The 12574-nt window shown below is 42.2% G+C and overlaps 1 protein-coding gene across 1 annotated transcript in view; it reads left to right on the forward strand.

Annotated features, from left to right (window-relative positions):
• Window positions 1-2440: 2440 nt before the first annotated feature.
• CSF1R (colony stimulating factor 1 receptor) overlaps window positions 2441-12574 on the forward strand; it is a 66883-nt gene continuing 56749 nt past the window's right edge. The window contains exons 1-3 of the mRNA XM_060240323.1: window positions 2441-2822; window positions 8267-8392; window positions 9341-9449. The gene's annotated coding sequence lies outside the window, so the exon portion shown is untranslated. The remainder of the gene's footprint in view (window positions 2823-8266; window positions 8393-9340; window positions 9450-12574) is intronic.

The raw sequence follows: 12574 nt of genomic DNA on the forward strand, positions 1-12574 counted from the left end.
AGGCACAAATACTTTATTTAGAGTGGGCTGTTTTGTTTTTTAAAATTTAGAATGCTCTGTAGATTTATTTATTTGTTTGAAAAAATATGATTATGGTGTATATTTGGAGTCATTATTGTAGTGGGATGACTTTTATACAGCAAAGACTTTTTTGTCTTTTTCTCTTAAATTACCAGGTGGGGTGCGAATGGGAAACTGGATACCAAAACCTCAGCAAGTAAGGCATTAACTGACTGCAGCTATTAGGCTAGCATCAAATAGCTGAATGACCTGATTAAGGAGGCACCCCTGTTTACATACAATGAGTCTTTCCCAAGTCAGGAAGAAGATAGCAATGTTTGAAGGAAAATGCTGTGATGACTAAGGCTGGCAAAAACCTGGAGACTTTGGGGGTGGAGTCACGAGAGGGTGGGGTTTGGGGAGGGGAGGGGCCTCAGTAAGGTACAATGCCATAGAGTCCACTCTTCAAACCAGCCATTTTCTCCAGGGAAGCTGATCTCTGCCAGCTGGAGATCAGTTGTAAAAGCAGATCTCCAGGCCCTACCTGGAGGCTGGCAACCCTACCTGTGTGACATGAACATGGGCAAAGTGTTCTGGCTAACCAACATGCCTGTCAGGCAAATACCTGCTGAGTCACTTTCTCCTCTTGTTCCCAATTCTTTGCCACCCCTCAGAAGTCAACGTTTAAAGACATGGGAATCGAAAGCAGACTGCTATTGCAGACACCAAGGCACCATCACCAGAAAAATAGCATAATCAGTGCAAAGGTCAATGCTTGGGGGTGTTCTCATTCAGTTAAGCTACCATTCCAAGATTAGAAAGCGTGTTCTTCAAATAAGGTTCCTAACATTTTATCTGTGTATCTGAAATCAGCACAGTGGTGTCAGTTACACTACTGGGACTTTAAATCCTGAAACTACCCACAAAGATTGGAACAGCCTGTCAAGCTACCTGCTGCTCCTATGTGTTGTGGCTTATCCTGGATGCAAGCAAATTGCTGATAAGGAGGATGGCTTTTTTATTAGAGCACTTCTCAAAGAGAACACCTGATTCATATGGGGAAGCTGAGCTGGTGCAGACATAGCTGGCAACTTTTCTTCATAAATAGTCTGAGCTGAGTCATTACTAAGGAAAAAATAATCACTCCCTCCCCTATCAAACAAAATCTATGGTTGCCAGGCCGCATCTCTCTTTATTGGTCTTTCAGCTTGGGATGCCAGTGTCCAGGTGGGGCCTGGGGATCTCCTGGAATTACAGCTCATCTCCAGATTACAAAGATCAATTCCCCTGGAGAAAATGAATTCTTTGGAAGATGGACTCTATGGCATTGTACCCAACTGAGGTCCCTGTCCTCCACAGGTTTCATCCCCAAGGCTCCAGGAGTTCCCCATTCCAAAACTGGCAACTTTACCCCACTTCCACCAGTGACTGGAGACCAGGCAACCATTCTTTCAGCCCCACTGTGGGTAAAACTGAATTAATTCTAGTGACTATGGTGAAAGCCATAGGCATTAGACAGAAAATACACGGATTTCAGATAACTTGATTACACTCACATCTTGACCAATTTGGGTTGAGTATTTGACGTAAGAAACAATTAGCAATTGTTTGCAAGTGGATTTTGCCATTTCAGACAGTAAAATCCATCACAAAGTGCATTGAAAAGGGATTGAAATGGCATTATTCAATATGTATGTAAGCACCAAATAAGGCTCTGTCTCTGTTCAGACACTGTTCAAAACCACTGTTAAAATAGATGTGGTCAGTATTGTATGAATGTATATCTAAGTGCCATCCACTCTTACTAAGGCTAGTTATAGTTCAACGAGGGTCTGAATTTGTTTTATTAACCACAGTTACTGTTAACTATGGTTTCATCTGAATGGAGACATCTGGGGGAGATGGGGCTTGATCCTGACAATGCTAGTTTGTTCTCTAGCAAATGTCTACCAGTTTATAGAGAAAGAGCAATGAAACCACTATTTGTCAAGGCAAACCAGGATTTGAGTGAATTGGTGGACTGAATCTTGTGCATAAACTTATTACAGTTAAAATAAACCATACCTTTGTGTTAAGTCTGAACCAAGCCCCTTTCTGGGGTTGCCAGAAATCAGCTGTGACTTGACAGCACTTTGCAAACAAACATAAGATGTTAGTTTATGATGTACTTATTTATTTGAATTTCTTACAGTGCAGTCCCATAAGAATACTTTCCTGGTCTCATGACTAGAACTGTTTAAGGTGGCACTGGTAATTTAAAGAAAAATCAAAGTAGGAGAATAGATGCTTTTGAATTGTAGTGCTGGAGAAGACTCTTGAGAGTACCTTGGGCTGCAAGAAGATCAAATCAGTCAGTCCTAAGGGGAATCAACCCTGACTGTTCCCTTCAAGGTCAGATGCTAAAGCTGAAGCTCAAATACCAAATGAGAAGGGAGCACTCACTGGAGAAGACCCTGATGCTGGGAAAGCCTGGCCCGCCCTGCAGATATTACTAATTGGTCTCTTGACCTGCACAATTTATATAATCTTCAAGGCCAGAGATAGGAGTGTAGTGATTAGCTTCTCACAAGCAGCTGTGTACTTTGTGGTGAGTGAGAACTGGGAGTGATGTGATAATGTTCTAGAGGCTTCTGAAAATGTGTCCTGATTGGATGTCATCATTGCCTGATATTGCAGGGCCCAAAAACTATAATTGAGCTAAGACCCTGAAGAAGAGTGACTAGCTGGGATTTTGACAGAGACTCAAGGCCTGAACTAGGACCTCCTGGAATTGCAATTGCTAGCAACATAGAAGCACTTGGCCTTTGACTCTTGACTTTAAGGTTTGTGCAATCTAATGCAAGTTCTGAAAAGTGTTAGTTAAGCTAGTGTGTTTTTTTTCCCCCTTGCTTTCTTGCTGCATGATTTTAGGGTACTGTGTTGACTATAGAATAAGTTTTCATGTTGATAGAAGTTGAAATAAATGTTATAAATCTTTTAAAAATTAAACAACAGTCTAGATACTTGTGTAGAACTGCCCTGGGGACCCACAGGGTTCAGCTTGGGTCAGCCTGACACAAGCATTCACAAGTGGTTGGCTGTTGTGTTGTTATTATACTATAGCTGGACTGGATTGTCCCCATCTTAACACACATCTGAATTGATGCAGACTGAGGTCTTGCAGGTCTGGTGTATCTGCATAGAACTTGGAATTTATTGCAGACATGGGGACGTTGCTCTGAGATTTATGAGAGCTGAAGACTAAGGCTACTCGAAACCGGACATTATCAATTACTGGTACAACTCAGCTTTCTTAAAGTAGTCAAGTCTGGAGTGGCCAGAGAAGAATACGGTTTGCTGAGCCACATTTTTGGACTAGCTTGACATCCATTTGTTAAGAGCAACCTGCAATTGTCTGTGTAATGCTACATATTGTATTGCTTTGTTGTTTGTAAATTTACTTGTTAAAGTAGGCTTTGAAAATCTACAACAACCAATTGCATAGTGTTCTTAATTACAGATGTTAAACACTTTAGAGATTTGTTAAGTATCTAAGTCTTTTGTCACCCTGGGGCTCTTCTTTCATTCCCCAGTTGGGGGCAAGAGATCCCCTTGTTTGGAGCCCCTCGCATCTTCAGGGCTAGCAGAAAGCAAGAAGGGAATGGCCCCTGGGTGCTCTATTAAACCACATGGAGACCGATTCCCATAATGTATAATGGAGAATTGATCTGTGGGTATCTGGGACTCTGGAAGGGGCTGTTTTTTGAGGCAGAGGCACCAAATTTTCAGCATAGCTGCTGGTGCCTCTCCTCAACCCTCCTCCCAAGTTTAAAAAAGATTGGACCAGGGGGTCCAATTCTGAGCCCCAAAAGAAGGTGTCCCCATTATTTCCAAAGGAGGGAAGGCATTTAAAAAGAGTGCAGTCCCTTTAGTGTGATGGCCAGAACTCGCTTTGGAGTTCAATCATGCTTCTTCCCTCCCCTCTCCCAGAGCCTCCTGGTAAGTCCCCCACCGGCTTGTCAGCCTCTCTTGGCAATGCTACTCACTATAGTTGCTTCAGCCCTTGGTGGGACCTGCACTGGTTGTCTGGGAGCATCCATCCTGGCTCAGGTAAATTAGGGGATGGGGTCCTCAAGGCCAGACATGTGAGCTCTGAATGTGCCAGTCCAATACCCTTTTGCGAGACTCACAATTACAATAGTAACAATGGCAGTGCCATAACAATAGTAACAGGTAGGTCTTGTGGCACTCATCAGCCATGTGCATCTGGAAGGGCAGAAACAATTGATATGCCACTGAGACACTGTTTCCCCTCTGCTGATGATTTGGTACTTGTTCCTTTAAGTGAGTCAGTGCTCTTTGAACTGTCATTCATTCCTAGAAAAATAGAGGAAAAAACACAGTCCCTCTAAGATAAAGGCATAAATTGACAAAGCCTTTTGAGAAGGCTACAATGTTCATTATTACTGACTAGTTATGCCTATAGTATTTGAACCAGGGCTTTTTTTGTAGAAAAAGCCCAGCAAGAACTCATTCACATATTAGCCCACACCCCCTGATAGCAAGCCAGCCAAAACTATTTTCCTGTGTGTTCCTGCTCAAAAAAAAGCACCCAGATTTAAACCATTTTTAAAGTAATGTAGCCTTAACTTTATCTTCAATCACACACAGTAAAGGAAAATAAGGGTTCCATTACTTTCCTGATACCAGGTCAATCAGTTAGTGTGCTTTGGGTTGACAAATTATTCATCAAAATAATATGATACAATTCTAAGTGTTCCACCCATAAGAAAGTATTAGTTACAAGGATGTAACCTTATGCCTAAAATTCACAAATTTGTGTACCTCACCATTGTTGGGTTGATATTCTCTCTATTTTGTGGAACTTTGATTCTTTTTTACTATCTGTGATGCAATGCTATTGCAATTGAATCACCCTCTCTTTGTTGAACTTTCAGATACTAAGTGCGTGGATGCACAACATAGCCCAGAGTTTTTAGTTTTGTGAGAAATTTAGCTGTGCACTGGACCCTGCTTCCAGAAGAGATTTTTCTTTCATTGTTTCCCATCTCTTTTCATGATGTGCCACTTATCTCTTTTCCATCTCTCTACTTGTATACCTACTTTCCTCATCATACCTGAAAACCCCATGTTCTACTAAGAAAGTATTTTCAGGATGCACATATGTATGTAATATAAGAAAGCCAGTGTAGTAAAGTGGTTTGAGTGTTGTGCTAAGATCTGGGAGACCCAGGTTCGAATCCCCACTGTGCCACAGGCGTTCACTGGATGACCAGTCACAGTCTCTCAACCTAACTTACCTCACAGGGTTGTTGCAACGATAAAATGGAGGAAAGGAGAATTAGGTTCTAAAGAAAGTCAACAAATGCTGAGCTCCATTCTTAGTGATTTTGTTTGTTTCTTTTAACTATAGCTTAAATTTATATTCGGATCCCCCACCCTTACTCTGTAATGTGGTATTGTTTGCTGCAGCCTAGGAGAGTAGTAGCTTTTCTTTTGAAGCGGCTGACCTTGGTGGGCTGGAATTATTTTCCCTCCTGCTTGGAAAAATACCAGCTGCTGGGAGGGAGGGAGGGAGTTTTGTCTCTCCTCTTTTCTCTCCCCAACACCTTCTCTTTTCTAGCTCTTATTCTTTTCAGTATTCTGTCCTATTTAATTGAACGTCACCTAGGTGGTGGTGGCGGCTGTGGTTTGTGTTATGCTGTTTTACATGTTTGGATGATGCAAGCTCCCCATGGAGGAGAAAGGAAGGGAGACAAGAAGTAAATAAATAAATAACAAAAGATTGACATTTAATTTTGAAGTGGCACAGCACGGTTCCAGAAAGTCCTATAAAAGTGATCATTAAATTTTTTGGACAGGGAGCCCATTTAAAATGTTTGAAGTATGCAGATGCTCTGCCCTTCATTTAACTGTGTTGTTATTGAATAAGCCTACAGTTGCCATAATACCCTAGGAGAGTTAGCATAAGCCCTGAAAACTCCAGATGGCCCAGGAGGGCCATGGGATTTGTAAACTGTATGGCATTCCAAGAGTCTAATAAATCCAACATATCTTGGAGGCTCAGGAGCCTTTATTACAGCTGAGAGCTGTTGCAACCCTACGCCCTGCTGATCACCTACGAGTGGGTAGCCACAGAGCTGTGAATTTATGCAGCTCTTTCACATTCTACCCTCTTCCTCACTGCTATTTTCGCAACAACCTTTTTCACTTCTTCATGTCAAGTTCTTTGGCTTGCAAGATGGTGCATTTTTAGACAGTCGACGGTATGAAACTGCACTTCCTGACCTCTGGGACACTGCATTTACTGGGTCAGTCAGGGGAGGGCCCAAGCCACAAAGGATTTGTTATTTCTTGCTCCCAGAGTGGGGACACAATTCAGAATGTAACAGCCAGCCTGTTCTGAACATGTCAACAATGGATTTCATAGCAGGGAAGACCTTGTGATCTTCCACATGGATGATTCATTTGTTTCATTAGCATCAGACACCGAATCACAGAGTTAGCTTAAGGCTAGCTGCTGTTTATAAACATCTGTGTCTTGGCTGTAGCTATCCTTTGTAACTGTCCCAATTTGAAGAGTATTCAAAATTTGCCAAAACATCACATTTTAAATACAAAATCATGATTTGGACTTCAATGTGCCATTATTATCCTCACAACAGCCCTTTTTATTGATTCATTTTCACCCCACCTTTCCTCTTGGTTCAAGGAGGCTTACAATAATCACTAAAACATTACAAGTTAAAACCAGAATTAAATAACAAACCATAAATACCCCTCTCTAAAAAAGATACCTGCTATTCATAGTCCACCAAAAGCCCTGGCAAACAAACATGCCTTCCACCCCTCTTCAGAGAGCTGTTCCACAAGTGTTAGCCACAATAGAAAAGGCCCAGGCTCTGGTCTATGCCAGGCACACCACTCTTAAGAGCCAAACTAAATGTGACAGTGCCCCTGAATCAAAATTCCCTCTGCTTACAAAAGCCATTGGGGCCCAATCCTGATCAGGAGTACAGCTGTGAGGGAAGCAAACTGCTTCTCTCCCCTACCTGTGCACCATTTTCAAGAGCCTAATTGCTGTGGGGGGGTTGCAGTTTTGAAAACAGAATGGGAAAGAGAGGAGCCCCTTTTCCCCGCACACCACAGTCCAATCTGGACCCTGCACTCTAACCATTACACCACATGTTCTCTCTGTAGATTTGTCCTTTTTTGATCATTTTGACTTTGATGGTTATGGACTATGGGATCTTTATGGTCAGGGACCTGTCTATCTGTGGGACCGCCTTTCTCCGTATATCCCCCAGAGAGCACTGCGTTCAGGGATGAAAAATCTACTGTCCATCCCTGGACCAAAAGAAGCCAGGTTGCGTATGACATGAACCAGGGCTTTCTTGGTGGCAGTGCCAGAACTCTGGAACGCTCTCCCGGAGGCCATAAGGGCCCTGCGGGATCTGCCTACGTTCCGCAGGGCCTGTAAGACCGAATTGTTCCGACAGGCCTTCAATATCTGAGAGAGAGCTGCCACTGGACATCATATAGAGCACCATGTAGAGTACTGGTGGTCACCACCAAATTTTCAGAACCGCCTATATTGTATTGTATTAATACAGCACCATTAAATGGTTTTAAATAATTTAAATATGTAATTATGTTTTATATGTTTTATTGGTTTTAATGGTAGTAATGTAATGTTGTGAGCCGCCCTGAGTCCGCTTGCGGAGAGGGCAGGATATAAGCTTAATGTAATAAATAAATGAATGTAATAATAAATATCTTGTAAAGTTTTCAAATGAAAAATACTGCCAAATTCTAAATGCTATTTTAACAATAGCCATCAAAACTGTCAAATATTAAATAAAATAAGGTATTATTGGATGTCAAATACAGATATAAAGAGTTGGATCCAAAGATGCTATTCTGCCAGCATTAACAGTAGAATGACACTTTATTATCGCTGGCAGACTGGGAGAGGGATAGTCCCTCTTTCTGCGGGCAGTCTTGCCTCCCAAGCTGTTTGTGAAGGTTCCCTGAGCTCCAGGAGCAGAACTGGATTGTGGGGGGGGGGGGAGGGGGGCTCAGCTGACCACAGTGAGAGGGAGGGGAAGGAAAGTCTTTTCCCATGAACTTTGTTCTGCTCTTGATATTTTAAAACCAATCCAAAACCTTCACCAAATTTTTTGACATATATTTGAATAATCAGGTGATTTCACACTCTAGGAAATTTTGGGATGGAATATTATGATTTATAGCAAACTTTTCCTAGGAGTCTAAAAATACCAAAATGACTGGGAGAAGTATTCCAAATCCACCTGTCTGAATATTTTACTGGAGAAGACAAAGTGGCCTGTTACCGGCTTTCTCCTGTCTTTTGAAATGATTTTTGCTACAGGTAATTCAGAACCATGAAGTCTTAAGAATGTTGTGCATACTTTTAGTGTTACCATGTGCTGTGTAGTAGAGGATAGGGGTCTCATGTAGAGGGTTGTAAGGGCCCTTTTTATCACAGTCAGTCAATATTGCATTTGCTAAAACTACTTCATAAAATAAAAACAGTTGAAAATTATCGAAAATAATTTGTCCAAACTTTCTTGGAACATTTTCAGAGTATTACTATATTTTAAAAAAAGAACCTTCTTTGTACTATCAATCATACTTCATAAATGACAGTTATACAATATGAATGATGTAAAATGGCTAAGAGAAAAATTTATTGGGCCTATTTCTGATAAGCCCTTTGCAGACAATTGGTTTTGGTGCAGCAACCAAGCGTAATGGGGATGTACACTTTATGCAGTCCTCCTGATATGTGCAATCACCATTTTGTGTGTATTTTTTTCCCAGGGTAGTACAGCTTCAGCACTTGCAAACATGTATTATTAATACAAAATGGTGACCATGCACACTGTGAGTATAGTGGGTCCTACACACTCCTGTTAGAGGTGGCTGGTGCACCAAAACGTGATGATTATTAGAATTATTCCTCACATATACCTCTATTTTCAGGGATAGTACAGTTCACACACAAAACCCATGGATATTTGTGTCTGGAGTGAAGACTGAAGAGAGGAAGGGGAATGACACAGGCACACTAGACTGGGAGAAAGCCAGGCCACAGCTTTATTGATTACAGGTTGCTCAGGTTGCTCATGGCTCCAAATCACCAGCCAGTCTCCAGTTCCCATTTAAGGTCCCACCTGGAGGTGTTCTGGAAATGCAATTTATTTCCATAATATAGAGATCAGTCCCCCTGGAGAAAATGGCTGCGTGGGAGGGTCGACTGTAAGGCATTATACTCTGCTGAGGTCCCTTCTCTCCCCCAAACCCTGTTCTCCCCCAGGATCCATCCTCCAGGAATTTCCCATGCTGGAGTTGCCAACTGTATCTGCGTGCTTCTCCACTTCGACCGACCAGTTGATCACCAGAATAGCTACTCTACAGACACACAGGTAGGCCCTGACCCACATGTGTATTTCATAAACAAAAACTTAAGGTTACTAAGAATTAGGGATGTTTCACTTCTGCAACTTCCTTCTTTCAAATGCTGACCAAACTGGAAATTCACTAAGGAAGGTGAAGAGAGTTCTCTGTCTCTGTTTTGATGCCAGTCTTACCCATCTCATAGGCTTGCCAGGTCCCCTTGTCTGTCTGGTGGGGGATTTGGGGAGCATTCTGGAGGTGTGCGGTATCATCACATGACACCCCAATGTGATGACATCACCCAGAAATGACATCATCATGTCAGGGACTTTGCAGGTGGGATGCTCTGGTTTTGGGGCAAACACCATAGTTAAATTGGGCTTAAACCATAGTGTTTGCTTCGAAACAAGAGCGTCCGCAATGTGATTGTGTCATGGACAGGCCTCAGATTCAGTGGGAGCTCACAGGAGCACAGCTCCTGAACCTTTCTGAGAGTTCCACCTCCTCCTTCTGAGAGTTCCACCTCCTTGTCCATTGAATAGTATTGTGGCTGCATAACAATCTCTGGATGAGCTCCACCACCTATTTTTTCTGCAAAACGACCCCCTGGTCATGGACATTGCATTGTGACATCCCTGTTTAGGGGAGGATTTTTCTCCCACAGTGTAAGCCAAAATGCCCTCGACAGAGGTTGGGGAATTGACAGGTGGGGGCACCTTTGGCTTTAAAAAGGATCTAGAATCTATGCATATGGGATTCCACTTCCAGAAATTATTGCTAAATTTACCAAGGGCACTAATTAAGTAAAACAATAATGATTTTATTACAGAAAAATATAGAACACACACATACAAGATAGTAGACTCATATAACATACATACAGACCTAATAAAACCAAAGAATAAATGCATAGAGGTAACATAAGGATGGACAAACAGGATTACCGATCGTAGTCTTCAAGGAAGGCTTCAATGGCGACAAACGAGGATGATGGGAAGGGGACCCTCAACTGGCCAAGAATCGGGGATGTATCTAAACAGCAGGAATGGGGTACTACTAGATGCACATCTGTGGGGAGTTGGAACTGTGATTATAAGGACTACCATGAACCCTTAGGGGATGGGAGGTACAGGGGCGGATGACAGGTGGTCAGCTGGTACATGACCTCAGAAAAAGGGGAGGCTCCGCAATGACCATAAGGGCTGAACATAAGAACATAAGAGAAGCCATGTTAGATCAGGCCAATGGCCCATCCAGTCCAACATTCTGTGTCACACAGCGGCGAAATATATATATATATATATATATATATATATATATATATATATATATAATATATATATATATATATATATATATATATACACACACACACACATACACACTGTGGCTAATAGCCACTGATGGACCTCTGCTCCATATTTTTATCTAACCCCCTCTTGAAGGTGGCCATGCTTGTGGCCGCCACCACCTCCTGTGGCAGTGAATTCCACATGTTAATTACCCTTTGGGTGAAGAAGTACTTCCTTTTATCCGTTTTAACCTGTCTGCTCAGCAACTTATGCTGTAGCCAATAGCCAGTTTATTGGGGCACCTGATTGGATGCCCATATCTGGGCCAATGAGCAGACTTGGCCCTGGTTACCTGATTGGACTTCCAGGTAACAATTGACCAAAAGGGGGAGGCTCCAGGATGACCATTAAGGGAAAGAACGGGTGAAATTATTGGGGTGGAGGTGATTAAAGGCTATCAAAACTTATCTAAAAGGTGACAATAGATGGCCAAATTGCTACCAAATGTTCTTCCTCTTCTTCATTCCTCTACTGGCACCATCCTTTGTCTTGGGTTCTGTTGGACAAAGGCTTAGGCAGTCTGACAGGATCCATGCCTAAGATAAGCTTTATTGCCTTATGCATAGGTGACATCTGTTGAGTACGTGAGTCTCCCTCTTCGCTGTCATGCAGTCTGGCACTGCAGGATGATAGTTGCTGGTGATGTTAGCCTACCAATATTTCTATGGTCAAGGCTGGAATCTGCTTGCCCTGGACAGTTCCTGGCGGCACAACTTCTTCCGCTGCAATGGCCAAGATGGTGATCGCTTGGAGTGACTGGAAACCCATCTGTTCTCCTGGTTAGCACTCTTCCAGAGACACGGAGTGCTGCTGCAACGTTGTGGCTGTTAGTACTCCCATAAGTCCCTTACAGTCTGGTAGACAAAACCCACGTTTTCCTGGCAGATGTATGTGAGTTGAGTCTCCAGGCACCCTGGCAACCAAACGGTGTGAATTAGGGGTCTTTTTTCTCACAAACAGGCCTGCTGGTTCACAGTAGAGAGGAGCTTCCAAAAGTAGGGGAATCCCCCACTTAGACCTTAGGCATCCCTACCATCTCAAGCCAGATACTGCCTGCTTTCAGCACATGCTGCATAAAGTTTTAACATGACCAATTCATTTTTATTGATAGATTAGGGCAAAAAATGGGTTACCATTCTCCAGGTAGTTAAAGTGAAATAAACTCAAAGGATTCTGTAAAATTTCAACCTCCAACCAAACTTATAACAAGAATAATTTTACTCAGAATAGAAATATAATAATAAGATTCTCGCAATTCAGTATAAATAATAATATCAGATGCTACAAGATCTAAAAACCCATTCCCTAATTTATAAGGCAATTCAATGCAAAGTCCACCTGGGGTAAAGTCCGTGCAATATCTTCTGAAGGTGACCAATCTTCTTAAGTCGAAATTGAGCTTGACCGCTTCCACATGGAGGCAGTACTCATATTTTCCTGTTTCACTGTAGCTTTATCGAGTGGTATAAGAAGAATGGCAACAAACCATCTGTATATATTTACAATAGGCTGCACAAATATTTTAAACCTTACACAAAAGGCTTGCCTTCTCTGCATTTACTCATAAGAATTAGTAAGAACTGGCAAGAATGCTTCCACTTACAGCTCCCTATTAATAGCCCTTAGTCTTGCAATAGCAAGATCACAGAGATGGACTTTATACAAACAGGTGTAGCCCATCATATAAAGTTGAAGCATTCCTTAAAGATATACCATTTTTGTCTCCAGGTAGTAGTGGCTAGAGATCTCCTGGGATTACAACTGATCCCCAGGCAACAGAGATCTGCTCACCTGGAGGAAAT

Source organism: Heteronotia binoei, chromosome 5 (genome assembly GCF_032191835.1).
Source record: "Heteronotia binoei isolate CCM8104 ecotype False Entrance Well chromosome 5, APGP_CSIRO_Hbin_v1, whole genome shotgun sequence".
NCBI classification, from domain to species: Eukaryota; Metazoa; Chordata; class Lepidosauria; order Squamata; family Gekkonidae; genus Heteronotia; species Heteronotia binoei.